This window comes from Dermacentor variabilis, chromosome 9 (genome assembly GCF_050947875.1).
Source record: "Dermacentor variabilis isolate Ectoservices chromosome 9, ASM5094787v1, whole genome shotgun sequence".
Taxonomy (NCBI): domain Eukaryota; kingdom Metazoa; phylum Arthropoda; class Arachnida; order Ixodida; family Ixodidae; genus Dermacentor; species Dermacentor variabilis.
The window spans coordinates 47,763,211-47,789,719 of NC_134576.1; the positions used below are offsets into that span (position 1 = coordinate 47,763,211).

General features: G+C 49.8%; 31 non-coding genes across 31 annotated transcripts; 30 read left to right on the forward strand and 1 right to left on the reverse strand.

Annotated features, from left to right (window-relative positions):
- Positions 1-286: 286 nt before the first annotated feature.
- Positions 287-359, forward strand: TRNAA-AGC (transfer RNA alanine (anticodon AGC)). The gene has a single exon. It is a non-coding gene; the product is annotated as a tRNA-Ala (tRNA).
- Positions 360-548: 189 nt separating this feature from the next.
- On the forward strand, positions 549-621 carry TRNAA-AGC (transfer RNA alanine (anticodon AGC)). The gene has a single exon. It is a non-coding gene; the product is annotated as a tRNA-Ala (tRNA).
- Positions 622-808: 187 nt separating this feature from the next.
- TRNAA-AGC (transfer RNA alanine (anticodon AGC)) lies at positions 809-881 on the forward strand. Its single transcript has one exon. It is a non-coding gene; the product is annotated as a tRNA-Ala (tRNA).
- Positions 882-1,068: 187 nt separating this feature from the next.
- TRNAA-AGC (transfer RNA alanine (anticodon AGC)) lies at positions 1,069-1,141 on the forward strand. Its single transcript has one exon. It is a non-coding gene; the product is annotated as a tRNA-Ala (tRNA).
- Positions 1,142-6,294: 5,153 nt separating this feature from the next.
- On the forward strand, positions 6,295-6,367 carry TRNAA-AGC (transfer RNA alanine (anticodon AGC)). The gene has a single exon. It is a non-coding gene; the product is annotated as a tRNA-Ala (tRNA).
- A 187-nt stretch (positions 6,368-6,554) lies between these two features.
- On the forward strand, positions 6,555-6,627 carry TRNAA-AGC (transfer RNA alanine (anticodon AGC)). Its single transcript has one exon. It is a non-coding gene; the product is annotated as a tRNA-Ala (tRNA).
- A 187-nt stretch (positions 6,628-6,814) lies between these two features.
- On the forward strand, positions 6,815-6,887 carry TRNAA-AGC (transfer RNA alanine (anticodon AGC)). The gene has a single exon. It is a non-coding gene; the product is annotated as a tRNA-Ala (tRNA).
- A 187-nt stretch (positions 6,888-7,074) lies between these two features.
- On the forward strand, positions 7,075-7,147 carry TRNAA-AGC (transfer RNA alanine (anticodon AGC)). The gene has a single exon. It is a non-coding gene; the product is annotated as a tRNA-Ala (tRNA).
- A 447-nt stretch (positions 7,148-7,594) lies between these two features.
- On the forward strand, positions 7,595-7,667 carry TRNAA-AGC (transfer RNA alanine (anticodon AGC)). The gene has a single exon. It is a non-coding gene; the product is annotated as a tRNA-Ala (tRNA).
- Positions 7,668-7,854: 187 nt separating this feature from the next.
- On the forward strand, positions 7,855-7,927 carry TRNAA-AGC (transfer RNA alanine (anticodon AGC)). The gene has a single exon. It is a non-coding gene; the product is annotated as a tRNA-Ala (tRNA).
- Positions 7,928-8,114: 187 nt separating this feature from the next.
- On the forward strand, positions 8,115-8,187 carry TRNAA-AGC (transfer RNA alanine (anticodon AGC)). Its single transcript has one exon. It is a non-coding gene; the product is annotated as a tRNA-Ala (tRNA).
- A 185-nt stretch (positions 8,188-8,372) lies between these two features.
- Positions 8,373-8,445, forward strand: TRNAA-AGC (transfer RNA alanine (anticodon AGC)). The gene has a single exon. It is a non-coding gene; the product is annotated as a tRNA-Ala (tRNA).
- Positions 8,446-8,632: 187 nt separating this feature from the next.
- TRNAA-AGC (transfer RNA alanine (anticodon AGC)) lies at positions 8,633-8,705 on the forward strand. Its single transcript has one exon. It is a non-coding gene; the product is annotated as a tRNA-Ala (tRNA).
- Positions 8,706-8,890: 185 nt separating this feature from the next.
- On the forward strand, positions 8,891-8,963 carry TRNAA-AGC (transfer RNA alanine (anticodon AGC)). Its single transcript has one exon. It is a non-coding gene; the product is annotated as a tRNA-Ala (tRNA).
- Positions 8,964-9,150: 187 nt separating this feature from the next.
- TRNAA-AGC (transfer RNA alanine (anticodon AGC)) lies at positions 9,151-9,223 on the forward strand. Its single transcript has one exon. It is a non-coding gene; the product is annotated as a tRNA-Ala (tRNA).
- A 185-nt stretch (positions 9,224-9,408) lies between these two features.
- TRNAA-AGC (transfer RNA alanine (anticodon AGC)) lies at positions 9,409-9,481 on the forward strand. The gene has a single exon. It is a non-coding gene; the product is annotated as a tRNA-Ala (tRNA).
- A 187-nt stretch (positions 9,482-9,668) lies between these two features.
- On the forward strand, positions 9,669-9,741 carry TRNAA-AGC (transfer RNA alanine (anticodon AGC)). Its single transcript has one exon. It is a non-coding gene; the product is annotated as a tRNA-Ala (tRNA).
- Positions 9,742-9,926: 185 nt separating this feature from the next.
- TRNAA-AGC (transfer RNA alanine (anticodon AGC)) lies at positions 9,927-9,999 on the forward strand. The gene has a single exon. It is a non-coding gene; the product is annotated as a tRNA-Ala (tRNA).
- Positions 10,000-10,187: 188 nt separating this feature from the next.
- TRNAA-AGC (transfer RNA alanine (anticodon AGC)) lies at positions 10,188-10,260 on the forward strand. Its single transcript has one exon. It is a non-coding gene; the product is annotated as a tRNA-Ala (tRNA).
- A 447-nt stretch (positions 10,261-10,707) lies between these two features.
- Positions 10,708-10,780, forward strand: TRNAA-AGC (transfer RNA alanine (anticodon AGC)). Its single transcript has one exon. It is a non-coding gene; the product is annotated as a tRNA-Ala (tRNA).
- A 187-nt stretch (positions 10,781-10,967) lies between these two features.
- TRNAA-AGC (transfer RNA alanine (anticodon AGC)) lies at positions 10,968-11,040 on the forward strand. The gene has a single exon. It is a non-coding gene; the product is annotated as a tRNA-Ala (tRNA).
- A 185-nt stretch (positions 11,041-11,225) lies between these two features.
- On the forward strand, positions 11,226-11,298 carry TRNAA-AGC (transfer RNA alanine (anticodon AGC)). Its single transcript has one exon. It is a non-coding gene; the product is annotated as a tRNA-Ala (tRNA).
- Positions 11,299-11,485: 187 nt separating this feature from the next.
- Positions 11,486-11,558, forward strand: TRNAA-AGC (transfer RNA alanine (anticodon AGC)). Its single transcript has one exon. It is a non-coding gene; the product is annotated as a tRNA-Ala (tRNA).
- Positions 11,559-12,005: 447 nt separating this feature from the next.
- TRNAA-AGC (transfer RNA alanine (anticodon AGC)) lies at positions 12,006-12,078 on the forward strand. Its single transcript has one exon. It is a non-coding gene; the product is annotated as a tRNA-Ala (tRNA).
- A 2,632-nt stretch (positions 12,079-14,710) lies between these two features.
- Positions 14,711-14,783, forward strand: TRNAA-AGC (transfer RNA alanine (anticodon AGC)). The gene has a single exon. It is a non-coding gene; the product is annotated as a tRNA-Ala (tRNA).
- Positions 14,784-14,971: 188 nt separating this feature from the next.
- On the forward strand, positions 14,972-15,044 carry TRNAA-AGC (transfer RNA alanine (anticodon AGC)). The gene has a single exon. It is a non-coding gene; the product is annotated as a tRNA-Ala (tRNA).
- Positions 15,045-15,233: 189 nt separating this feature from the next.
- On the forward strand, positions 15,234-15,306 carry TRNAA-AGC (transfer RNA alanine (anticodon AGC)). Its single transcript has one exon. It is a non-coding gene; the product is annotated as a tRNA-Ala (tRNA).
- Positions 15,307-15,492: 186 nt separating this feature from the next.
- TRNAA-AGC (transfer RNA alanine (anticodon AGC)) lies at positions 15,493-15,565 on the forward strand. The gene has a single exon. It is a non-coding gene; the product is annotated as a tRNA-Ala (tRNA).
- A 189-nt stretch (positions 15,566-15,754) lies between these two features.
- On the forward strand, positions 15,755-15,827 carry TRNAA-AGC (transfer RNA alanine (anticodon AGC)). Its single transcript has one exon. It is a non-coding gene; the product is annotated as a tRNA-Ala (tRNA).
- A 189-nt stretch (positions 15,828-16,016) lies between these two features.
- On the forward strand, positions 16,017-16,089 carry TRNAA-AGC (transfer RNA alanine (anticodon AGC)). Its single transcript has one exon. It is a non-coding gene; the product is annotated as a tRNA-Ala (tRNA).
- A 4,868-nt stretch (positions 16,090-20,957) lies between these two features.
- On the reverse strand, positions 20,958-21,050 carry TRNAY-GUA (transfer RNA tyrosine (anticodon GUA)). The gene is made up of 2 exons: positions 21,014-21,050; positions 20,958-20,993 (listed from the first exon to the last, which is right to left on the reverse strand). It is a non-coding gene; the product is annotated as a tRNA-Tyr (tRNA).
- Between the last annotated feature and the right edge of the window lie 5,459 nt (positions 21,051-26,509).

The following is a 26,509-nucleotide window of genomic DNA, read 5'->3' on the forward strand; positions in this document are numbered from 1 at the left end:
GACGCTAGGCCTGCGCGTACGTATTTCCGCGAAAGCATGTCTCGTTTCATTGAAATAAAGAAAATACAAGAATGTGTACCCGAATGGCTGTCGAGGATAGACCCTCTGACAGCCCTGAAAGAACTTTAATTAGACAACGCCAGTCCTTATAGGACTGATGGCATGTATGTTCTTTCAAAATGTTTCGTATTTGTTAATTGTGCATGGTAATTTTGTTCTGTATTATGTGCACTGTACAATGTCGAAGACCGGCAAGAAATAAATAAATAAATAAATAAATAAAAAAGGGGGTGTAGCTCAGATGGTAGAGCGCTCGCTTAGCATGCGAGAGGTACTGGGATCGATACCCAGCACCTCCACAGCTTTTTTTTTTCTTGGTGCTATAGAGTCGCGTTTTGTTAGATTGAATGAGTGAAACAACGCGCGCCCCTTTGTACCTGCGCGCGACATAAGAACCGGTCTTCCGCCGCTAATAGGGCTTTCCTTTTCCTTCGGCTTCGGCAGCTATTTACTGATCGGGTTTTGAGCGTATGTCTACACTGTCCGTCGGGGGTGTAGCTCAGATGGTAGAGCGCTCGCTTAGCATGCGAGAGGTACTGGGATCGATACCCAGCACCTCCACAGCTTTTTTTTTCTTGGTGCTATAGAGTCGCGTTTTGTTAGATTGAATGAGTGAAACAACGCGTGCCCCTTTGTACCTGCGCGCGACATAAGAACCGGTCTTCCGCCGCTAATAGGGCTTTCGTTTTCCTTCGGCTTCGCCAGCTATTTACTGATCGGGTGTTAGTGTATGTCTACACTGTTCGTCGGGGGTGTAGCTCAGATGGTAGAGCGCTCGCTTAGCATGCGAGAGGTACTGGGATCGATACCCAGCACCTCCACAGCTTTTTTTTTCTTGGTGCTATAGAGTCGCGTTTTGTTAGATTGAATGAGTGAAACAACGCGTGCCCCTTTGTACCTGCGCGCGACATAAGAACCGGTCTTCCGCCGCTAATAGGGCTTTCGTTTTCCTTCGGCTTCGCCAGCTATTTACTGATCGGGTGTTAGTGTATGTCTACACTGTTCGTCGGGCGTGTAGCTCAGATGGTAGAGCGCTCGCTTAGCATGCGAGAGGTACTGGGATCGATACCCAGCACCTCCACAGCTTTTTTTTTCTTGGTGCTATAGAGTCGCGTTTTGTTAGATTGAATGAGTGAAACAACGCGTGCCCCTTTGTACCTGCGCGCGACATAAGAACCGGTCTTCCGCCGCTAATAGGGCTTTCGTTTTCCTTCGGCTTCGCCAGCTATTTACTGATCGGGTGTTAGTGTATGTCTACACTGTCCGTCGGGGGTGTAGCTCAGGGATTCGGCTTTCTGCCGCGCTAGCGAGCGGACGTGCCGATCATGAGCTCCGTAGGAGCGGCTTCAGCGGCCCAGCAGGGCCGCGGTACCAGGAGTTTTGCCTCAGAAGACCCGGAATACCAAGTTTTGCTGCCTCAATTGCCGACAGGTCGGATAGTTTTAAATACAGTTTTTCTGCATGCGGATGTGCGTGCCAGGCCGTATCGTGTGGAACATTTCCGAGATGCGTTGGCTAGCTTAGGCCTACTTGCCGATGTCATCGCCCTAGGGGCGTATCAGATGAGCCACGTTTGGGCGGTTACTTTCAAGAGCAACGAAGGCGTGAAAAAGCTTTCAAGCGCCAAGAACCTCAAGGTGAATGAACATCGGTGCATTGTCGTTGATCCTGCCAATCAGGCCGTGCGGCTGAAGTTGCATTGGATGCTTCATAACGTGTCGGACGAGGATATACGGACAGCCCTGTTACCGTTCGGAAAGGTCACGGACGTTTTCCATGAAAAGTGGCGTGTTCAAGGAGTTCAAGATAAAGCATCGTCGACACGGGCGGTGTCCCTGGTTCTGAAGACGGGTATGACCGTAGAAGACCTGCCCCATCAACTTCGTGTAGCTGGTGAGCAGACCCTAGTTGTGGTACCGGGCAGAGCACCCCTTTGCCTGAAGTGCCGAAACACCGGACATGTCCGACGTGACTGCCGCGTCCCGAAATGTGCAGTATGCCGTCGCTACGGCCACCAGGATACGGAATGTGTTAAGACTTACGCATCCGTCGCAGGACCTGCGCTTCGAGAGGACGTGGCTGACCTGTTAATGGATGAGGCTGACGTTGATGAGGCTTCCCGCGTGCTAGTACCACCGGCGGACATAGTTGCAACACCTTATGTGCCGGCTGCTAAAGCCACGAAGGTGGTAAATGTGCTGCCTACGAGCCCGAAAGATGCAGTGCAAAGGCCATGCGACGAAGGAGCCAAAGAAGAATCGGCCGCAAAATCCGCCACTGCCGAGGAGGCCGCCACGGAGCACGGACCGGCAACTCCCTTGATGGACGTCGAAGAATCGAGTGCAAGCAATGTGGCTATGAAAAGAGCGAGGGACTCGACCGGCAACCTGGACGGCAGCCTGGACGGCAACCTTGACAACGGGGCCAAAGACGAGCCGCCGCCAAAAGCGCAGGCGGGTCGTCGTGTGCCCGTGCGCCCGAAGCCAAACATCCCGCCGGACAGACGGCCGGCGGCAAAACCGCCTAAGTAGGACTCGGCGCCTACTGGGGCGCCCGGACTAACGTCGTGAAGAGATGGCGTCCTTTTTGGAATCGGGCTTCGCGTACGCTCTAAAGGTACGCGTGTGGATCGAGCGGTTTTCAGTGCAAAAGTTATGCATGCAAATTTTTCTACAGTGTGTCTGGATCGCTTGTTCTTCAGCGACACCGTGCGATCGGCTTGCTTTTGCAGATAAATGGCGGTGAAACTAGAGAGAGCACTGAGAGTTGCCACGTTAAATGTCCGTGGCCTTGGAGCGCGAAGGAGGCAGTATCAACTTAGCCGCTTGTGTATGGAGAAGGAACTCGATGTAGTTGCCTTACAAGAAACTAAGGTCGAAACCCAAGAGCAGACCGATCGCATGGTGACGCCTTTCACGGCGCATTACAATGTGTGCGTGTGCCATGCGAATGGCACATCAGGCGGATGTGCGTTGTTAATACGGAAGAGTGCTGGTATTATTGAAGAAAGTGTAACTGTTTCTGAAACTGGCCGCTTGCTTATTGTAGATTTTTCTTTTTCCCACGATTTGTGGCGGCTCGTATGCGTTTATGCGCCAAACAATGTGAATGATCGATTTTTGTTTTTTGAATGTATCGAGCAATATCTAAAATGTGATCGCTTTGTCATATTACTTGGTGATTTTAACTGTGTGTGTTCTCCGGAAGACCGACTAAAAAGGGAAAGGGTTCGCGATAAAAGTGCTCTCCTTTTGAGCAGACTAATTGAAGACCACAACTTAGAAGATGTGGGCCTAGTCCTCACTGATGGTATGATTCCGCAGTACACGCACATTCAGCGAAATAGCCGAGCAAGGCTGGACAGAGTGTATGTTTCTGACGACTTGATCACCCTTTGTAATAGTTATAACGTCGCACCGCAATCGTTCACGGACCATAGCCTGGTAAGCTTCTCGATTGGGGAAAAAGTTAAAAGAACACGATTCAACTGGAACATGTGGAAATTCAACGAAAAGCTGCTTGATGATGAACCATTTGTGCGCAGAGTTAAGGAAAAGATAACAGAGTTGATGACAAATGAGGGTGAATATTTTACTGCCACATGGGAGGAATTTAAGATTCAAGTTAAGTTCATTGCAATAGAAAGAGGAAGCAGCCTTCAGCACGATAAATTACAGAAACAAAGAGAGCTGCAAAGACAGCTAGAATATCTGTCAAGCGCACAAAATGCGGGTCACGATCTATTAGCTGAAAACGTAAAGAAAGTAAGACACGAGCTTGAAGTTATCGACGCCGAGCGATACAAAGCAGCAGTTATACGCGCTAGAAGCGAACGCCTATGGATGGGTGAGATACCAAACAAACGGGCAATGAGCGATGAAAAGCGTCACGCGTCAAGAAATGAGATCCAACAGATACGTCTTCAAAACGAGGTGACGTCAGACGCTTCGTCGATTGAGAAAGCTTTTGTGGAACACTATCGCGAATTGTTCGGCAATGTGACTCCTTCTGGACTGGCCTTCGAGAGTGAATTCATGAGCGAGATGCCAAGGTTGGATGACGACGTTAGAGAAAGTCTTGAGAGACCAATAGCTGTGTCCGAGATTGAAAGGGCGATAGAAGAACTGCCATCAGGCAAATCGCCAGGGCCGGACGGCCTAGGCGCCGCTTTTTACAAGGCATTCAGTCAGGAGTTTGCGTGTATATTGCACCGACTACTCTCAGAGGCGTATGAATTTAAAAAAGTACCACCCTCATTCCAGACTTCGCACATAGTATTAATTCCGAAAACCGATGAACGGGAAAAGCTCCTTTCAGTAAGTTCATACAGACCGATAAGTCTGACCAACACAGATTACAAAATATTTATGAAAGTACTGGCTCGACGATTTCAAAGCGTGATTCAGCAGCTTGTAGGGCCACACCAGACGTGTGGCATTAAAGGCCGCACCATTTTCACGAACACCCACATTGCAAGGAATGTGCTTGAATGTTGCGATGCCATTGGGGGTCGGGTGGCCATGTTGCAGCTAGACCTTGCGAAGGCGTTCGACCGGGTGTCACATGAGGTGCTTTTCGCTATACTGCAGTACTGTAATGTTGGGAGCGTCATTGTAGATGGCGTTAAAATGGCTTATGAAGACTGTTACATGCAGCTTATAGTTAATAAGTGTCTTAGTTCGCGGGTGCCACTCCGCTCGTCTGTACGGCAAGGCTGTCCCTTGTCTCCCTTGCTTTTTGCCCTGTACCTCGAACCCTTTTGTATGGCAGTCATACGGAATGAAAACATTCGTGGTTTTAGGCTGCACGCCGCAGAAGTTAAAATGCTAGCTTATGCAGATGACGTCGCCGTCTTTTGTGAAGACAGGGAAAGCGTGGTTGAGGCTGTCCGCCTTGCAAGATCCTTTTGTAGGTACACTGGTGCCCAGATAAACTTCGAAAAAAGTGTTGGGATATGGCATGGAAGCTGGGACGCGACACCCACAAAATTCGCCGGTATGCAGTGGACTACAGTGCCTCCACTGTATCTAGGAGTGCCCCTTGAGCACTATCGGGACTCGACACAGTTGTGGACCGGCCAAATAGAATCAATGAAAGAAAAGATAAAAGGATGGCAGGGCCGGGGATTGTCAGTGTTTGCACGTGCTTCAGCTTGCAATATATTTTTAATTGCCAAAGTTTGGTACATACTGCAAGTAATGTTCATGTCCCGTGTAAACGTTCAAAAAATGCATCGAGTGTTTGCTACCTTCATCTGGAACTCCACTTGGGAGCGATCCAGTCGAACAAATCTTTTTCGCACAGTTCGAAATGGGGGCCTTGGGCTCTCACACTTGTTCATTAGACAGATCGTATCGCGGTTCATCTTCCTGCGAGATGAAAGAAATGTTTTCCTCCGTACGGTCATTCAGGCGAAAATGGCAACAGAACTGCCTGAATTTGTTGTGTCCACATCTAGTGCTATCACTAGAGCGACTGGGTACTATCGTGAAGTCGTTGCATCTTTTAGAATACTCTGCGCACGTTTTTCGCTGGAGTACTTGTGCTCAGTGAGAAGAAAGAAACTGTACGCAGATTTAGTTGACAGTATGTTACCTATCCCACTGTATAGGAGTGTTTATTGTGGAGGCCCAGGAAAAGATGTGCTGAAACGAGTCAAAAGGATGCCTGTAAGACCTGCTGCGAAAACTTTCTTTTTCCACCTACACACGAACACCCTCCCCGTTAAAGTATGGCTAGAACAGAAAGGAATATTCGTACCCTGGACTACCGATTGCCGGCTGTGTAAAAAGCCTGAAACAATTGAACACGCCTTCATTGAGTGTTGGGACGCTGTCTTTCACTGGGACATCTTGCAGCGCACTCTTAAAAAAGAACTCCCCATAAACCCCTATGGAATTCGGTTCCTTCCAGTTGAAAGCGATGACGGGCCACCGTTCGACATGTTCATGTTGCTGGGTCTCCACAGTTTGTGGAAAACAAGAATGGCTGTACGTCATGCTGATGTGAATGTGTGCTCTGCGCGAGAGAACTTCATTGAAAGTATGTCACTATTACGAGAAGTGTATCGTGCACAAAGCGAAACCCCAGACTGGGTTAGCATCCTTGATGAGCTGGTGTGCCTCAAGAAATTTTAGCGACCATCCCACCTGATGTGATGTGGGTGCACTGTGTATATGGATTTGTTTTTTTTTTGTGTGTTAATGTCTAAGCAGGCAATAAAGAAAAAAAAAAAGGGGTGTAGCTCAGATGGTAGAGCGCTCGCTTAGCATGCGAGAGGTACTGGGATCGATACCCAGCACCTCCACAGCTTTTTTTTTCTTGGTGCTATAGAGTCGCGTTTTGTTAGATTGAATGAGTGAAACAACGCGTGCCCCTTTGTACCTGCGCGCGACATAAGAACCGGTCTTCCGCCGCTAATAGGGCTTTCGTTTTCCTTCGGCTTCGCCAGCTATTTACTGATCGGGTGTTAGTGTATGTCTACACTGTTCGTCGGGCGTGTAGCTCAGATGGTAGAGCGCTCGCTTAGCATGCGAGAGGTACTGGGATCGATACCCAGCACCTCCACAGCTTTTTTTTTCTTGGTGCTATAGAGTCGCGTTTTGTTAGATTGAATGAGTGAAACAACGCGTGCCCCTTTGTACCTGCGCGCGACATAAGAACCGGTCTTCCGCCGCTAATAGGGCTTTCGTTTTCCTTCGGCTTCGCCAGCTATTTACTGATCGGGTGTTAGTGTATGTCTACACTGTTCGTCGGGCGTGTAGCTCAGATGGTAGAGCGCTCGCTTAGCATGCGAGAGGTACTGGGATCGATACCCAGCACCTCCACAGCTTTTTTTTTCTTGGTGCTATAGAGTCGCGTTTTGTTAGATTGAATGAGTGAAACAACGCGTGCCCCTTTGTACCTGCGCGCGACATAAGAACCGGTCTTCCGCCGCTAATAGGGCTTTCGTTTTCCTTCGGCTTCGCCAGCTAATTACTGATCGGGTGTTAGTGTATGTCTACACTGTTCGTCGGGGGTGTAGCTCAGATGGTAGAGCGCTCGCTTAGCATGCGAGAGGTACTGGGATCGATACCCAGCACCTCCACAGCTTTTTTTTTCTTGGTGCTATAGAGTCGCGTTTTGTTAGATTGAATGAGTGAAACAACGCGTGCCCCTTTGTACCTGCGCGCGACATAAGAACCGGTCTTCCGCCGCTAATAGGGCTTTCGTTTTCCTTCGGCTTCGCCAGCTATTTACTGATCGGGTGTTAGTGTATGTCTACACTGCCCGTCGGGGGTGTAGCTCAGATGGTAGAGCGGTCGCTTAGCATGCGGGAGGTACTGGGATCGATACCCAGCACCTCCACAGCTTTTTTTTTCTTGGTGCTATAGAGTCGCGTTTTGTTAGATTGAATGAGTGAAACAATGCGTGCCCCTTTGTACCTGCGCGCGACATAAGAACCGGTCTTCCGCCGCTAATAGGGCTTTCGTTTTCCTTCGGCTTCGCCAGCTATTTACTGATCGGGTGTTAGTGTATGTCTACGCTGTCCGTCGGGGGTGTAGCTCAGATGGTAGAGCGCTCGCTTAGCATGCGAGAGGTACTGGGATCGATACCCAGCACCTCCACAGCTTTTTTTTTCTTGGTGCTATAGAGTCGCGTTTTGTTAGATTGAATGAGTGAAACAACGCGTGCCCCTTTGTACCTGCGCGCGACATAAGAACCGGTCTTCCGCCGCTAATAGGGCTTTCGTTTTCCTTCGGCTTCGCCAGCTATTTACTGATCGGGTGTTAGTGTATGTCTACGCTGTCCGTCGGGGGTGTAGCTCAGATGGTAGAGCGCTCGCTTAGCATGCGAGAGGTACTGGGATCGATACCCAGCACCTCCACAGCTTTTTTTTTCTTGGTGCTATAGAGTCGCGTTTTGTTAGATTGAATGAGTGAAACAACGCGCGTCCCTTTGTACCTGCGCGCGACATAAGAACCGGTCTTCCGCCGCTAATAGGGCTTTCGTTTTCCTTCGGCTTGGCCAGCTATTTACTGATCGGGTGTTAGTGTATGTCTACACTGTCCGTCGGGGGTGTAGCTCAGATGGTAGAGCGCTCGCTTAGCATGCGAGAGGTACTGGGATCGATACCCAGCACCTCCACAGCTTTTTTTTTCTTGGTGCTAGAGTCGCGTTTTGTTAGATTGAATGAGTGAAACAACGCGTGCCCCTTTGTACCTGCGCGCGACATAAGAACCGGTCTTCCGCCGCTAATAGGGCTTTCGTTTTCCTTCGGCTTCGGCAGCTATTTACTGATCGGGTGTTAGTGTATGTCTACACTGTCCGTCGGGGGTGTAGCTCAGATGGTAGAGCGCTCGCTTAGCATGCGAGAGGTACTGGGAGCGATACCCAGCACCTCCACAGCTTTTTTTTTCTTGGTGCTATAGAGTCGCGTTTTGTTAGATTGAATGAGTGAAACAACGCGTGCCCCTTTGTACCTGCGCGCGACATAAGAACCGGTCTTCCGCCGCTAATAGGGCTTTCGTTTCCTTCGGCTTCGGCAGCCATTTACTGATCGGGTTTTGAGCGTATGTCTACACTGTCCGTCGGGGGTGTAGCTCAGATGGTAGAGCGCTCGCTTAGCATGCGAGAGGTACTGGGATCGATACCCAGCACCTCCACAGCTTTTTTTTTCTTGGTGCTAGAGTCGCGTTTTGTTAGATTGAATGAGTGAAACAACGCGTGCCCCTTTGTACCTGCGCGCGACATAAGAACCGGTCTTCCGCCGCTAATAGGGCTTTCGTTTTCCTTCGGCTTCGGCAGCTATTTACTGATCGGGTGTTAGTGTATGTCTACACTGTCCGTCGGGGGTGTAGCTCAGATGGTAGAGCGCTCGCTTAGCATGCGAGAGGTACTGGGAGCGATACCCAGCACCTCCACAGCTTTTTTTTTCTTGGTGCTATAGAGTCGCGTTTTGTTAGATTGAATGAGTGAAACAACGCGCGTCCCTTTGTACCTGCGCGCGACATAAGAACCGGTCTTCCGCCGCTAATAGGGCTTTCGTTTTCCTTCGGCTTGGCCAGCTATTTACTGATCGGGTGTTAGTGTATGTCTACACTGTCCGTCGGGGGTGTAGCTCAGATGGTAGAGCGCTCGCTTAGCATGCGAGAGGTACTGGGATCGATACCCAGCACCTCCACAGCTTTTTTTTTCTTGGTGCTAGAGTCGCGTTTTGTTAGATTGAATGAGTGAAACAACGCGTGCCCCTTTGTACCTGCGCGCGACATAAGAACCGGTCTTCCGCCGCTAATAGGGCTTTCGTTTTCCTTCGGCTTCGGCAGCTATTTACTGATCGGGTGTTAGTGTATGTCTACACTGTCCGTCGGGGGTGTAGCTCAGATGGTAGAGCGCTCGCTTAGCATGCGAGAGGTACTGGGAGCGATACCCAGCACCTCCACAGCTTTTTTTTTCTTGGTGCTATAGAGTCGCGTTTTGTTAGATTGAATGAGTGAAACAACGCGTGCCCCTTTGTACCTGCGCGCGACATAAGAACCGGTCTTCCGCCGCTAATAGGGCTTTCGTTTCCTTCGGCTTCGGCAGCCATTTACTGATCGGGTTTTGAGCGTATGTCTACACTGTCCGTCGGGGGTGTAGCTCAGATGGTAGAGCGCTCGCTTAGCATGCGAGAGGTACTGGGATCGATACCCAGCACCTCCACAGCTTTTTTTTTCTTGGTGCTAGAGTCGCGTTTTGTTAGATTGAATGAGTGAAACAACGCGTGCCCCTTTGTACCTGCGCGCGACATAAGAACCGGTCTTCCGCCGCTAATAGGGCTTTCGTTTTCCTTCGGCTTCGGCAGCTATTTACTGATCGGGTGTTAGTGTATGTCTACACTGTCCGTCGGGGGTGTAGCTCAGATGGTAGAGCGCTCGCTTAGCATGCGAGAGGTACTGGGAGCGATACCCAGCACCTCCACAGCTTTTTTTTTTCTTGGTGCTATAGAGTCGCGTTTTGTTAGATTGAATGAGTGAAACAACGCGTGCCCCTTTGTACCTGCGCGCGACATAAGAACCGGTCTTCCGCCGCTAATAGGGCTTTCGTTTCCTTCGGCTTCGGCAGCCATTTACTGATCGGGTTTTGAGCGTATGTCTACACTGTCCGTCGGGGGTGTAGCTCAGATGGTAGAGCGCTCGCTTAGCATGCGAGAGGTACTGGGATCGATACCCAGCACCTCCACAGCTTTTTTTTTCTTGGTGCTAGAGTCGCGTTTTGTTAGATTGAATGAGTGAAACAACGCGTGCCCCTTTGTACCTGCGCGCGACATAAGAACCGGTCTTCCGCCGCTAATAGGGCTTTCGTTTTCCTTCGGCTTCGGCAGCTATTTACTGATCGGGTGTTAGTGTATGTCTACACTGTCCGTCGGGGGTGTAGCTCAGATGGTAGAGCGCTCGCTTAGCATGCGAGAGGTACTGGGATCGATACCGAGCACCTCCACAGCTTTTTTTTTTTCTTGGTGCTATAGAGTCGCGTTTTCTTAGATTGAATGAGTGAAACAACGCGTGCCCCTTTGTACCTACGCGCGACATAAGAACCGGTCTTCCGCCGCTAATAGGGCTTTCGTTTTCCTTCGGCTTCGGCAGCTATTTACTGATCGGGTGTTAGTGTATGTCTACACTGTCCGTCGGGGGTGTAGCTCAGATGGTAGAGCGCTCGCTTAGCATGCGAGAGGTACTGGGAGCGATACCCAGCACCTCCACAGCTTTTTTTTTCTTGGTGCTATAGAGTCGCGTTTTGTTAGATTGAATGAGTGAAACAACGCGTGCCCCTTTGTACCTGCGCGCGACATAAGAACCGGTCTTCCGCCGCTAATAGGGCTTTCGTTTCCTTCGGCTTCGGCAGCCATTTACTGATCGGGTTTTGAGCGTATGTCTACACTGTCCGTCGGGGGTGTAGCTCAGATGGTAGAGCGCTCGCTTAGCATGCGAGAGGTACTGGGATCGATACCCAGCACCTCCACAGCTTTTTTTTTCTTGGTGCTAGAGTCGCGTTTTGTTAGATTGAATGAGTGAAACAACGCGTGCCCCTTTGTACCTGCGCGCGACATAAGAACCGGTCTTCCGCCGCTAATAGGGCTTTCGTTTTCCTTCGGCTTCGGCAGCTATTTACTGATCGGGTGTTAGTGTATGTCTACACTGTCCGTCGGGGGTGTAGCTCAGATGGTAGAGCGCTCGCTTAGCATGCGAGAGGTACTGGGAGCGATACCCAGCACCTCCACAGCTTTTTTTTTCTTGGTGCTATAGAGTCGCGTTTTGTTAGATTGAATGAGTGAAACAACGCGTGCCCCTTTGTACCTGCGCGCGACATAAGAACCGGTCTTCCGCCGCTAATAGGGCTTTCGTTTCCTTCGGCTTCGGCAGCCATTTACTGATCGGGTTTTGAGCGTATGTCTACACTGTCCGTCGGGGGTGTAGCTCAGATGGTAGAGCGCTCGCTTAGCATGCGAGAGGTACTGGGATCGATACCCAGCACCTCCACAGCTTTTTTTTTCTTGGTGCTAGAGTCGCGTTTTGTTAGATTGAATGAGTGAAACAACGCGTGCCCCTTTGTACCTGCGCGCGACATAAGAACCGGTCTTCCGCCGCTAATAGGGCTTTCGTTTTCCTTCGGCTTCGGCAGCTATTTACTGATCGGGTGTTAGTGTATGTCTACACTGTCCGTCGGGGGTGTAGCTCAGATGGTAGAGCGCTCGCTTAGCATGCGAGAGGTACTGGGATCGATACCGAGCACCTCCACAGCTTTTTTTTTTTCTTGGTGCTATAGAGTCGCGTTTTCTTAGATTGAATGAGTGAAACAACGCGTGCCCCTTTGTACCTACGCGCGACATAAGAACCGGTCTTCCGCCGCTAATAGGGCTTTCGTTTTCCTTCGGCTTCGGCAGCTATTTACTGATCGGGTGTTAGTGTATGTCTACACTGTCCGTCGGGGGTGTAGCTCAGATGGTAGAGCGCTCGCTTAGCATGCGAGAGGTACTGGGAGCGATACCCAGCACCTCCACAGCTTTTTTTTTCTTGGTGCTATAGAGTCGCGTTTTGTTAGATTGAATGAGTGAAACAACGCGTGCCCCTTTGTACCTGCGCGCGACATAAGAACCGGTCTTCCGCCGCTAATAGGGCTTTCGTTTTCCTTCGGCTTCGGCAGCTATTTACTGATCGGGTTTTGAGCGTATGTCTACACTGCGCGTCGGGGGTGTAGCTCAGGGGGTTAGAAAAAAAGCACTCGAGACGTAAGCAGATTGAGGCTATCGAATATGAAGGGGTGGTATTAACGGATAACAATAATATAGGGCGTGCTTTCTTTGAGCATTACAAAGAACTTTTTACATTCAGGCCTGTCAACATGCACGATTTCAAGAAATTATTTTTGCAACGAATCCCACAGCTGTCGAGTGAGGTTAAAGAAACCTTAGAACGACCATTAACAGAACATGAAGTGATGAAAGCCATCGAAGACCTGAATCCTGGGAAGTCGCCAGGTCCAGACGGTCTTTGTGCCGCATGGTACAAATCGTTCAAAAGCCACCTAGCTCCTATCTTAACAGCAGTTTTCCAGGAAGCATATGAACTGAAAATACTTCCACCATCCTTTGGCCAGTCCCATACAGTACTAATACCGAAAACAGAAGAGACCGAAAAGCTCAAGCAACTTTCCTCCTACAGACCCATAGCGCTTACTAACTGCGACTACAAAATATTGATGAAGGTATTGGCACGACGGGTCCAGTCAGTTATTCAGGAAGTAGTCGGCCCACACCAGACGTGTGGTATTCGTGGAAGAACCATTTTCACTAACATCCATAAAATGAAGTGTGTGCTGGAGTGTTGTGACGCCATGTACGATGCAGTAGCCATCCTCCAGCTAGACTTGGAGAAGGCGTTTGATTGTGTTTCTCACGACATATTGCTTACCATCCTTGAACACGTTAATTTTGGCCACATAATCACTGAAGGGGTGACCATGGCGTACCGGAGCTGCTATACCAGACTTATAGTTAATCAGATGTTGGGGGCCCCCATTAACGTGAAGCGCTCCGTTCGCCAGGGTTGTCCACTCAGTCCACTCCTGTTTTGTGTCTACATAGAAACGCTATGTCTGGCCATCATTGAAAATGAATGTATTAAGGGGTTTAGTCTTCAATCAGCAGAAGTGAAGCTACTGGCATACGCTGACGATGTGGCTGTGTGCTGTAAGGACAAACAAAGTGTATTGAATACTGTGAATATCGTCAAAAAGTTTGGTAACGTCACTAACAGCTACGTTAACTGGCAGAAATGTTTGGGGTTTTGGCATGGAAGATGGGCGTCTACACCAGACCACTTTTCGAACGTAAACTGGGTCACGACGCCAGTGAAGTACCTTGGAGCACCCCTTGATGCCTACAAGGACAGTAGCGAGTACTGGAAGGAGCGGACAAAACAACTAAAAGAAAAAGCCGACCGATGGAACGCCTGTTACTTGTCAATATTCGCGAGAGCTACAGCGTGCAACATGTTTCTCGTGACAAAGATCTGGTACGTAATGCAGGTACTACAGTGCTCTCGTATTAATGTGCAGAAACTGCACCGCGTGTTCGCTGTATTCGTGTGGGCATCAAGCTGGGAGCGATGTAGCCGAGATAATCTCTTCCGGCGCGTGAAGGATGGTGGTCTGGGGTTGGCGCACCTCTTCCTGCGTCAACTGGTGAATAGATTCTCCTTCTTTCGAGATACAAACGACCCATTTCTGCGCACGGTGATCCAAATGAGGCTGTCAAGATCACTTCCCGAATTCGTTGTAGGTACGGAAATAATGCCAGGACCAGTCCGTGGTTTCTTTCGGGAAATAGTTCAGAGTGTTTCCTTTTTGCGTGTTCGTTTTTCAAGTGCATATTTGTGGAGTGTAAAACGGAAAAAGTTATATCGTGATTTATGTGACAGTGTTTTGCTGGTACCTATGTACAGAGCCCCGTACAGTGGAGGCCCAGGCCTAGATGTATTGAAAAGGGTGAAGAAGATGCCAGTTCAACCAGCCACTAAATCGTTCTTCTTTAAATTACACACCGGTACTCTACCTGTTAAATTCTTCCTTGAACAACGTGGGTTCTACATGCCATGGGGAACCCACTGCCTTATATGTAAAAAAACAGAAAGCATAGATCATGTCTTCATCCACTGTTGGGAAGGGGTCTTTTTCTGGGACGTGTTACAAAGGACTCTAAAAAAGGAGCTACCTATAGATCCCCACGGAATCAGGTTTCTGCCAGTATATGACGACGAAGGTTTCCCGTACGACCTGATCATGCTTACGGGCCTCCACTGTTTATGGCGCGCAAGAATGGCGGGTTACCATTGTGACCCGGATGCCCGACCGGCGCGTCTGTACTTTTGTGAATCCATGCAACGGTATGTGGAAGTGATGAAGATGCAACAGCCTGTTCCTGAGTGGCTGTCGAGGGTTGAACCCCTTACAGCACTAAAGGAATTTTAATCCGACAACGTCGTGCCACAGTAGCGGACGGCAGCGAATGTAAATATTACTCTTCCTTGTTCCGTTTGTGTATTCATCCCTTTTTGCTTCTTTGGTCTTTGTTTATATCATTTAGGAATTTGTGTTGTGTTATGTCGAGTACTGGCAATAAAGAAAAAAAAAAGGGGGTGTAGCTCAGATGGTAGAGCGCTCGCTTAGCATGCGAGAGGTACTGGGATCGATACCCAGCACCTCCACAGCTTCTTTTTTTCTTGGTGCTATAGAGTCGCGTTTTGTTAGATTGAATGAGTGAAACAATGCGTGCCCCTTTGTACCTGCGCGCGACATAAGAACCGGTCTTCCGCCGCTAATAGGGCTTTCGTTTTGCTTCGGCTTCGGCAGCTATTTACTGATCCGGTGTTAGTGTATGTCTACACGGTCCGTCGGGGGTGTAGCTCAGATGGTAGAGCGCTCGCTTAGCATGCGAGAGGTACTGGGAGCGATACCCAGCACCTCCACAGCTTTTTTTTTTCTTGGTGCTATAGAGTCGCGTTTTGTTAGATTGAATGAGTGAAACAACGCGCGCCCCTTTGTACCTGCGCGCGACATAAGAACCGGTCTTCCGCCGCTAATAGGGCTTTCGTTTTCCTTCGGCTTCGGCAGCTATTTACTGATCGGGTTTTGAGCGTATGTCTACACTGCGCGTCGGGGGTGTAGCTCAGATGGTAGAGCGCTCGCTTAGCATGCGAGAGGTACTGGGATCGATACCCAGCACCTCCACAGCTTTTTTTTTTCTAGGTGCTAGAGTCGCGTTTTGTTAGATTGAATGAGTGAAACAATGCGTGCCCCTTTGTACCTGCGCGCGACATAAGAACCGGTCTTCCGCCGCTAATAGGGCTTTCGTTTTCCTTCGGCTTCGGCAGCTATTTACTGATCCGGTGTTAGTGTATGTCTACACTGTCCGTCGGGGGTGTAGCTCAGATGGTAGAGCGCTCGCTTAGCATGCGAGAGGTACTGGGAGCGATACCCAGCACCTCCACAGCTTTTTTTTTTCTTGGTGCTATAGAGTCGCGTTTTGTTAGATTGAATGAGTGAAACAATGCGTGCCCCTTTGTACCTGCGCGCGACATAAGAACCGGTCTTCCGCCGCTAATAGGGCTTTCGTTTTCCTTCGGCTTCGGCAGCTATTTACTGATCGGGTTTTGAGCGTATGTCTACACTGCGCGTCGGGGGTGTAGCTCAGATGGTAGAGCGCTCGCTTAGCATGCGAGAGGTACTGGGATCGATACCCAGCACCTCCACAGCTTTTTTTTTTCTTGGTGCTATAGAGTCGCGTTTTGTTAGATTGAATGAGTGAAACAATGCGTGCCCCTTTGTACCTGCGCGCGACATAAGAACCGGTCTTCCGCCGCTAATAGGGCTTTCGTTTTCCTTCGGCTTCGGCAGCTATTTACTGATCGGGTTTTGAGCGTATGTCTACACTGCGCGTCGGGGGTGTAGCTCAGATGGTAGAGCGCTCGCTTAGCATGCGAGAGGTGCTGGGATCGATACCCAGCACCTCCACAGCTTTTTTTTTCTTGGTGCTATAGAGTCGCGTTTTGTTAGATTGAATGAGTGAAACAACGCACGCCCCTTTGTACCTGCGCGCGACACAAGAACCGGTCTTCCGCCGCTAATAGGGCTTTCGTTTTCCTTCAGCTTCGGTAGCTATTTACTGATCGTGTTTTGAGCGTATGTCTACACTGTGTGTCGGGGGTGTAGCTCACATGGGGAGTCTGCTTCCGGCCACCGAGCGTGACGGACGCATGATGACGGGAGAGGCGTCAGCGGCCTTTTCTGGCCGCGGTAACAGGACGATGGGACAGGAGGGCACTTACCGAGTTGTTCTGCCAAGTCTGCCAACAGGTCGTTATGTTTTAAATACAATTTTTTTTTTGCACGCTGATATTACGGCGCGACCGTACCGGATTGAAGATTTCCGTGACGCATTGGCACAGCATTCGTTTCTTCCGGATGTTGTCGGCCTGGGGGCGTATCGCATGAGCCATGTCTGGGCTTTCACTTTTAAGGACGCGGACGCGGTGAAGAAGATCTCGAGCATCGGGGAGCTGCGTGTGAAAAGCCGGCGCTGCCTGGTGATTGGCCCGGCGACCCAGGACGTTCGACTGAAGCTCCACAGGCTTCTACACAATGTGCCTGATGAGGACGTGCGTGTCGCTTTTGCGCCCTATGGAAAAGTTACCGAAATAGGCCGGGAGCGCTGGCGTGTGCAAGGTATGACAGCGAAGGGCTCAACTACCCGGCTCGTAACCCTCAAGTTGAAAGCGGGCGTGAAGCTGGATGACTTGCCGCACCAGCTGAGCGTTGGCAGTGAGTTGGCGCTTGTTGTGGTACCAGGTCGACCCCCGCTGTGCCTTCGGTGTCGCGGTACGGGCCACATCTGCAAGGAATGTCGAGTCTCGCCTTGCGGAATCTGCCGACGCTACTGACATGAAGAAGACAAGTGTACTCGCACTTACGCGAGCATTGCAGGCCCGGGAACCAGCGAGGACTCGGCTGAGATGCTGATGGACGAGACGGATGCGGAGGAAGCTGCCCGTGCAGTTGGACAACCACAGCGAGAAACTCAGCCATCGTTCACGACTCTGGTGAAGCAGAAGGCGGGGCCCTCCCGCGCAACAGATGGTAGTGTACCGGCGCAGCATAAGCCGGAACAGGACGACGTTGAGCTGCGGTTGCGTCTCTACGTCTGTGAGCGTGTTTTGCTGCTGCTGATTGTGTTGTTGCTGTCTAGCGTACGGCTTGCTCATTGTTCTGATTGGTCTGCCTGCAGCTGGCGACAGCCTCGCTTCTATGTCGTCTATGGGCGCCAAGTGCGCGGCGAACATTTGTGTTATTTGTTTAGAGAGCTTAGCTATAGCGCGTTATTGAACATTTCGTTCATATGAGCCGTCTGTTATTAAAACGTTGCTCGAGGCTCTTCTCGATGTTGTCTACACGTTTCTGTAGTTTCTCGTAACGGCCGCATCCCTGTTTACTGTCGGGTCTTGCGGGATCTAGTGCGATCCTTTGCGCGGTAACTGAACGATTATCGCGTTCATCCGCAGTCTCCCCCGAGCTGCCCTCGTTGTTCGTGTCCATCCCGGCCGGCTCAAGCTGTGATGGAGTCGGTGATCGAGGCGCCGAGGACGGTGGCATCATCGTTTGACGTTGCGATGGTTGCTGCGGTTGTGGAGCCTCGCCTTTCAATTTGATATTCTCCTCTCTAAGGACCGCATTTTCGCGTTTAAGCTCGGCAATTATTGATTCTAATGGTTCTAAACGTTGTTTTAGGACTCGCTCTATCGCTCGTTCGAGCTCGTCCCCACCGCCGCCGCCGACGGTGGGCCCGCCAGAGCGGCCCGCCAAAGCGCCTCCGCCGCCGGGAGAAGCGGCGACAGCCGCCCAGCTCACCTGTTGCCCAGTGCTCCTGTGACCTTGTTGCTGCCACGGCTGCTGCTGCTGACATTGTTGGTTGATGTGGCCCATAGCTGCGGTGCCCGGACCGCCGCCACCGCGCGTCATCGACGTGCTGCTCGGCCTCTGTGCTCGGTTGCGAGAGCGGGATCGGGATTTACCCGCACCGCGCGCCTTTCCCGCCGCGGCTAGTCGAGCGACCTCTTCGGTTGTCGGTGACTGAATGACGGTCTATCTCTGGAAAATTGAGGTCGTAGCCGGCGTTGCCATTACAGTCGCTGCTGCTGTTGTAACCGCTACCGTACGCTGTGGCTGCTTGTTCCTCTTCTTGTCTTTTTCGCTCTAGTTGGCGACGCTTGACTATGTATCGGGTCTTGTATCACGCCTTGCACGTGCGGTCTCCCGTGAAGTGTCCCTTGCCGCACAGTCGACACCGCGGCTTGCATCGATGGTCAGGGGACGGTTTGTTGGGTCCGCATCCACGGCAAATCTTGTCGCTGCGATTGGGGCACACGTCGCTGCGGTGTCCCAGCCTTCCGCACTCGTAGCACACGTCAATCTGCTTCCTGTAGAGCGAGCATCTGACGAGCATAGGTCCGTAATATACGTAATTCGGTACGTGGAATCTGTCGAACAAAACGATTATGTTGTCCGTGTTGCTCATGAGTTTCGCATGCAGCACTCCGGGGTTGCGCTGCGTCACTAGATTAGCGATGATGTCTGCCGGGCTCTCGCTCTTGGAAATGTTCCTAATCAGGCCCTTGGAAGTGTTCTCCTGGGCGGCTTGATAGGTATTCGCCTCGAACTCTCGGTCTCCGATGCAAAGCTTGCTAATGGCTCCGTAGCGTTTGGCTCTGTCTTCAGACGGCGTGCTGAGCACCACGACATCCTGTTTAACGTTGAGGCAGATGCTATCTTCCCCGGCCGCTTCTCTGCCTACACCCGCCGCGTTACGTAGGCAGCAGTAAATGCGATCTCTCCCGTAATCGCGCACGTTGAAACCGCCTCGGGGCGTAAGAGGATTTTGTAATCGTCCGGCGGTAACCCTGGCATTCGGCTGGCCATGGCAACCTGCTGCGCTTGACGGGCTACTTCCTTTTGTACTGCGCTGTGGTGACTCCCGTAGTCAACGTAGCTACCGTCCGTCGCTGCATGTGCACATGCTGGTTATGCGCCGACTCGGTCGCACCATCGGCCTGTTTCTTCCTCTTCACATCGCACCACCCCGCTCCCTCGCCGAAATCTTCCGGCCTAATATCTGTTCCTTCTACCTGGACAACTTCCATTTAACGTCAGGAAAGGCCTGGCACTTTACCGTCGGAGACTGGGAGCTCCAATGAGGTCCGGCGACACGGTAGGCTTGGCACGCCCTGCAGCCGCGGCGGCCGCGCAATAGTGGTCTACGTGGAGATAGGCTTAGCTTGCTCCGCCTGCGTGGCGGGACAAAAGGCGCTGCTTATCGGCCAGAAGATGGGCCCACCTGGCGAAACTTGGTGTCGGGGGAGCCCTGGCGAGTCCGCCGATCTCTGGTAAGAAGAATTACCACGAGAAGCTCGTTAATGCGCCAAAAACATAGGAAAATAGAGGAGCCTACACGAAGCACGCCTGCACTCCGTGGTCTTCTTCTCTCGATCGGACAAAAAATTTTCTCTCTAACAGTACGCAGTTTGTAAACGCTAATAACTGGAATTATCGATCTTACAATGTACCAGCACGTTTTCCTCGAGGCTCAGTCCTGGGCCCACTTGTTATCGTAAACTACCATAACGACCTGCCGAACTGTGTTCTTCCATAAAGCTATTCGCGGTGGCTGTTTTCTCTACTGTAAAAACACTAATGTGATTCCCAGGAACTGCAGGAAAACCTTTACCGCGTAACTGAATAGTTTACTAATTGGTGCAATCAACCTAAATCAAATAAATGTTAGGGCATGCGATTATGTCGTAACGCTGCCATGCACATGTACTTTTATTATGGTGCTCCTGTAACGGTCAGTTACCTTTTACAAGTATCTCGGCCTTCACATATCAAATAGCCTTTCTTGGCTTTCGCATAATGACTATGTTACTAGTAACGCTAACCGCATGCTTGGGTAATTACGCCGTAACTTTAGCTCGGCCCCTTCCTCCCCTAAGTTAACTCTTTACAAAACTATAGTTCGCTCCAAATTGGAGTATCCCTCAGCCATTTTAGATTTGCCTCAGTCTTCATTAGTTTCTACTCTAGAAAGTGTTCGAAAGCGACAGGCACACTTTATCTTGTCAAATAATCTCACTATGCAAGTATCTGATCAATGAAATTAACGCTTGACTTACCTGATCATTCGTCCCGCTGTAGATATTCTCGTCTCTGCCTTTTTCACGCCGCTTTTCATTTGAACCCATTTTAAGAGAAACCCTCCTTGCCGCTTTGTCTGGTATTTCATCCCACACTGAGCGCAGCCTTAAAGTCGGTGTGCCATTGTGCCGCACGAACCGTTACAATGACTTATTCACCCCTAGGACAAGCACAGATCGGAATGACCTTTCCGCATCAGTCGCCGTCATCACCGATTCCACCAACTTGAAGACCGCTGTTCAGAATGTCTTTTGTTAATACTATGGTTGTTTTTTACTACCTTACTTTTTTTGCTTCCCTCCTTTCTGTAACGCCTTGGGGCCTTGAAGGTGTGCGAAATAAATAAACAAAAAATCAAGTAAATAAATCCTGAAATAAGCGCTCATGTGTGCCCCATCCATTTCTTTCTTTTATTCTTAAAAGTTATTCGACAGAACCAAGCCATTCATTGAATTCCAAATATATTAATCGGGACTCGGTAGACCGATACCGCGCTGGGAACACTACCCGCATCATACCTCCTGGTCTTGGCAGAAATATCGCAGCAGCTTTAGCAGGGTTTGCGGCGTCTGTGCGCAGGTGACGTGCCAGGCATGTAACGTGTTTAACAGACATAAATAAGAAAAAAAAATAAAGACTCCGTCGAGCCGGATTCGAACCAGCGACCTATGGATGACCGCGTCGGGCTGGCCCACTACAGTCCACCGCTCAACCAACTGAGCTATCGACGGAACGCGTACGACGCGCGCGCCGGCACAGCCGAGAGGTGCCGGCATGAATGACCCAAAAAGACTGCAGCCGTGGAGGCGTTGGCTTTGCACCAAACTGGTTTGGTCGTCGCAAGAACGTCGGTTTCGGTGCCCGCACAAATAGCAGCTGGACGGATGCCAGCGCAGGGCAGCATCGGCAGCTCTTGTGCAGATAGCCGTCCGCAAAAAAAAAAGTAAATAAATAAAAAATAATAAAGGTACGCTCGCACGAAGCTGGGTAGGCCGACCGGGCTGAAAGCCAATCGCCGGGTCCGTGTAAACGGTAGCAAGTCGGCTCGAAAGAGCGTAGATTGGCGTCAGCTCCTGGCCCCTCAAAGGTTTTAAGGCGAAAGCCTTTCTAGGCTCATGGTGAAGTTCGCGACAGCAGACCTGACCGCCTGAGTGTCCGCCGAAGCGTCGTCACACCACATGAAGACAGATTAAAGACAGATTAAAGAATGAAAAATGATTGAAGTGACAGTTAGTGAATGATAACGTTATAATTGAGATTGGTAGAGGTTAATAATGTCTAGTAATAAGTAGTGATGACAGATAATAACTACTACTGACTTCTAATGACTACTAATGACTACGAAATGACCAGTATGTCTAACGACGGCTTGTAATAACCGCAATTGATTACAAATGACTAAAAATGCTTAGTAATGACCAGTAACGACGAATAATGACTTGTAATGACTACTAATGACTATGTAATGACCGATATGTCTAATGACAACTTGTAACAACTACAATTGATTAGAAATGACTGAAACGCTTAGTAATTAGTAGTAATGCGCAATTCAGTTTCTTGACATTTCCTTGGTCTTCGAACAAAAGCACGTTTGTTGGCAGCACTCCCCAAGATCTTCAAAGCCGTTGCTAAACTTTCAATCCAAGCATTTCAAAGTAGTAAAAAACGGAATTGCCATGTCGTGCCTTAAGTCTTCCCTCTCCAGATCCTGAATGCACAAAATGAGCGCCAGTTTTAATGCGCAGGTCCGGCGCCTATTAGAAGCAGGTTATCCTAGTGTAGCGGTGGCCACTGTGGCTGAGCGCCTAAAGAAGTCGGTTTCGAGAGGGACGGACGTGATTACAGAAAGCAGTAATAGCAAAAAAAAAAAAGAGTAGTGGCTATTCCGTATATTCATTCAGTGTCGCACAGGCTTAAAAAAGTTGCTAGTAGATATGATGTTAATGTTGCTTTCACTGCTCCCAATAAGCTAGGTAAGATATGCGCTGCCGTACAGAATAAAAAGGAGCGGGTAAAAGGCAAAAAGCGAACAGATATTTGTCCAGTAAAGCGCAATAAGAGCAACACTTTTACTGAATGTCGTATGGGTGTGGTGTATAAAATTCCCCTTAGCTGTGGCCAGTTCAATGTAGGGCAAACGGGACGGTGTATCAATCAGAGGCTAATGGAACATAAAAGGTCGTTAACTGGTGGATCACCTTCTAATCTTTCGCTACATTGCCGAGATTGTAAATGCACGCCAGAGTTAGATGAATGCGCGTTATTGTACAGGCATAAGAATGAAGATACGCGTCTTATGGTAGAGGCACGGCATATCTATAATGGTGGAAGTGCGTGCGTGAGTCAGCCTTCGATTACTTTTCATAATAAGGCCTTAACAGTTATCTCTCACGTAGACCGGCACCTGTACCCGATTGACACGTGGTGTTACCATTCCTGAGCATGCGCAGATGAGTTTTGTGTCTTCTTTCTTTTTTCGCCTCAGTGCTCCCTTCAGTAGTCGGCGTTCGTGTTGTCCACTTCTCTACTCTTGTGTCCTGTCTGCACGCCTCACTTCTATTTTGCATAATGAGTCCTTACCAACCAGCTCAGCTTTCTGTCGTTCTGAGCCACCAGGTGGTGCCACCAACTAGGCAGCTCGTGTTTACGCCTCCGCTGGACCAATAACACGCAGAGAGTAAGAAATTCGTATGGTATGGTATGGTATGGGATGGTATGGTATGGTAAAACATTACTGAAGTCCTGCAGATCGTGAGTCTTCACGAAGCGGCCTCTCGGCCGCATCGTGGACCTGCTGGACAGCCCAGAGTTGGTAAGCCAGAAGAGGGCTGCGGAAAATCGCCTCCCATCTGGCCAAGCTGTTATGGATGATAGAGCGTGACCGGGCACACTGCCAGACCATGCGCTCTGACGTGGCTATTTCTCCACAATCGCGGCAAGTACCATTGGTGTAAGTATCCGGATAGATTTTACGTAAGAGCGACGGATTGGGATACGTATTCGTTTGTGGTGGACGGAGCGTTAATGCTTGAGCTCTATTGAGCTGCGGATGAGGAACGGAGTAGGTTCTACGGCTCAGATAGTAGTGTTTAGTAATCTCGTTGTAGGTGGAGGGCGTATCCCTGTTCTCTGGGGAGTCGGCTTCCGACTGGTCGAGGGTAGCGCGGTGGGCAAGTTCCGGCGCAGCCCCGTGAGCCGACTCGTTGAGGTTGGGAGGAGCACCCTTTATCTGACCCTGATGTGCGGGAAACCGCACATCAATAATTGGTGAACAATCGAAAACGTTCTTAGGCTGTCCGTAAACACAACGCAGTATACGTGTCGTCGTGATGCCAGAGATGTTTGCGTGAGTGGCCGCGTCGGTGGTGCCATGCCGTGGCTCACTATGGCGGACACAGAGCCATTTCTGCCGCTTCCAACCATATTCGACATAACTGCAGGTGCGAACAGCTAGCAGCGACGTAATCCTAACATGCTTCTTTATATTCCCCCATTGAAGAAAACACCCACGTAACAAAATGATTTCTAACGCGGTGTAGTTGGAAAAAGCGGCATAAGATGGGGCTAGCAGCGTCGTTGCTACTGCCGTTGACGTGTCTCCTGTAACCCTGTATTTCGAGAACGGTGGTAAGTTTACGAAGAAGCCGTAGATATCAGTAGTTTAATAGAACGTTAGCCATCCTGCCGTTACCCTTTCTACCACGTGGTTTAGTGCGTGCGCGGGAAGATACGCGCACGCGCAGTCAGTGACAGCGATATTAGAGAGTTTTAGTTTAGGGGACGCAAGCGGCTTGCGTACGCAACAACTAGGTGCGACGGTACTGCGCATGCGCAGACCTGGACATAGGGGTCTGGGCATGCGCACTGTCGTGGCCCCTATTTCTTGCGTACGCAAGTCGCTTGCGTCCCCTAAATTGCGTCTCCCCTGCAAGCTACCCTTGCAGGGGAGATTACAGTTTTTAGACATTAACATTACCTTGGGTGAAGATCATGTATGTTGGCAGTACGCACCTCGAGCACAAAAGGAGCTCTTCCTTATGCGTCGGCGCATTCAAAAACCGTAAAACGTTCCATTGCAAAACTTTGTCTTGAGTCTGCTCTTGTGAAATCGTGTGACCATGCAATGCGTGCGAGTTTTGACAAGCAAGTTAATAGGTTGGTTTCGGCAGGGTTCCCAAGCACGGTTATCACAGCAGTGGCTGAAGCGATCTTGCAAAAAATCAAAGGTGCCATGGTTAAGAAACCGTGCGCACAAGAAAAACTAGCTGCGAAGCCGGAAGTGGTTCCGTATGTACATAGGATAGCCCACAATATGAAGAAGGTGGCAAACAGACACGGCGTCCCAGTCGTGTTTTCGGGTCCTCGAAAACAAGCTCAGCTCTGCGCCCGCGTCGCGAGCCAGGGTTCCAGGAGCAACTGCACCAAAAAACACGGAAAGCAGTTTGTAAAGTGCTGCACCGGTGTGATATATGAAATACCTTTGACCTGCGGGAAAACATATGTGGGCCAAACGGGCAGATGCGTGAATGATCGTGCAGCTGAACATGTGCGGTCGCTGAAAGAAGGAGGTGCGCATCTTTCGCATCTTTCGCAACATTGCGCAACTTGCACTGCGTGTGACCGAGCCGCAGAACATTCGCCACGAAAACAATGCCAGTACTGCAAGAAGTGTGAACCACGCTTCAGAGAGATAAAGATTATTGGCAGAAGCAGGGAAACAAATGCACGTGAGCTTTTGGAAGCCTTCCATATAAAGAAAAGAGGAAGAAGCTGTGTTAGTGATACTTCCGTGACCCTCTTCAAAAACGAAATGTCCTATCTTGAACGGTTTGGCAGATGATACATTATGGTCATTGTGCGCATGTCTGTGATTTTTCTTATATTTGCTGGATTTTCGGTGAATAAAGATAGATGAAGTTGGCGCTTGTCCTGTGTCGTTCTCCCCACTTGTGATAGTCTTCGTTGGCGCTGTTCCATTCGTAATTCAAGCATGCACCATCTAGTCCAAATGAATGTTGTCCTGATCCGTACGACATGTTTATGCTCCTTGGCCTCCACAGTTTGTGGAAAACGAGAATGGCAGTGCGACACTCGGATGTCGATACCCGTCCGGCGAGAATAAACTTCATCGAAAGTGTCGCGTATATTCGGAAAATATATCGTGCCCAGAGTGGGCCTCCCGAGTGGGTGGCTATTTTTGATGAACTGATCAAGCTGAAGCGATGTTAATATATAATGTTAGCCAAAGTGTGGTTGACATGTTTTAGCATTTGAATGTGTTCTTGGTTTGTGCTGCAAACAGGCAATAAACAAAAAAAAGGGGTGTAGCTCAGATGGTAGAGCGGTCGCTTAGCATGAAAGAGGTACTGGGATCGATACCCAGCTCCTCCACAACATTTTTTTCTTCCTGCTATGGAGTCGCGTTTTGTTCGATTTAATGAGTGAAACAATGCGCGCCCCTTTGTACCTGCGCACGACATAAAAACCGGTCTTCCGCCGCTTATAGGGCTTTCGTTTTCCTTCAGCTTCGGCAGCTATTTGCTGATCGGATTATGAGCGTATGTCTACACTGTCCGTCGGGGGTGTAGCTCAGCGGACGTTCTATTAGCACAAACATACACATAATGAGATCAATTCTAGAATGTTGTGACGCCTTAAGGTCGCGAGTTGCTATTTGGAGAAAGCTTTTGATTGTGTTGCCCATGGTATTTTAATTGCCATTCTAAAGCATATAAATGTCGGGTCCATAGAAACTGACGGGGTGGCCATGGCGTACCGGAACGGAAGTACTAAGCTTATAATTAACAAGTCACTGGGGGCCCCCATCAGCATTCAACGTTCCGTGCGTCAGGGCTGCCCAGCCAGACCACTCCTGTTCTGTATTTATCTAGAGACTCTGTGTTTGGCAGTGATTGAGAACAAATGTATTCATGGGTTTACAATGCAAGCATCAGAAGTTGAACTTCTGGCCTATGCTGATGACGTAGCCGTGTGTTGCAATGACAAGGAGAGCGTTTTGCAAACGACAAATGTTGTTAAAAAATTTGGCGAAATCACAGAAAGTAGAGTAAACTGGAGCAAGTGCGACGGTATTTGGCACGGGGAGTGGCCTAAGACCCCCGCTATCTTTGCGAATGTCACGTGGTCGACAACGCCAGCAAAATACCTGGGTGTACCACTTGAAGCT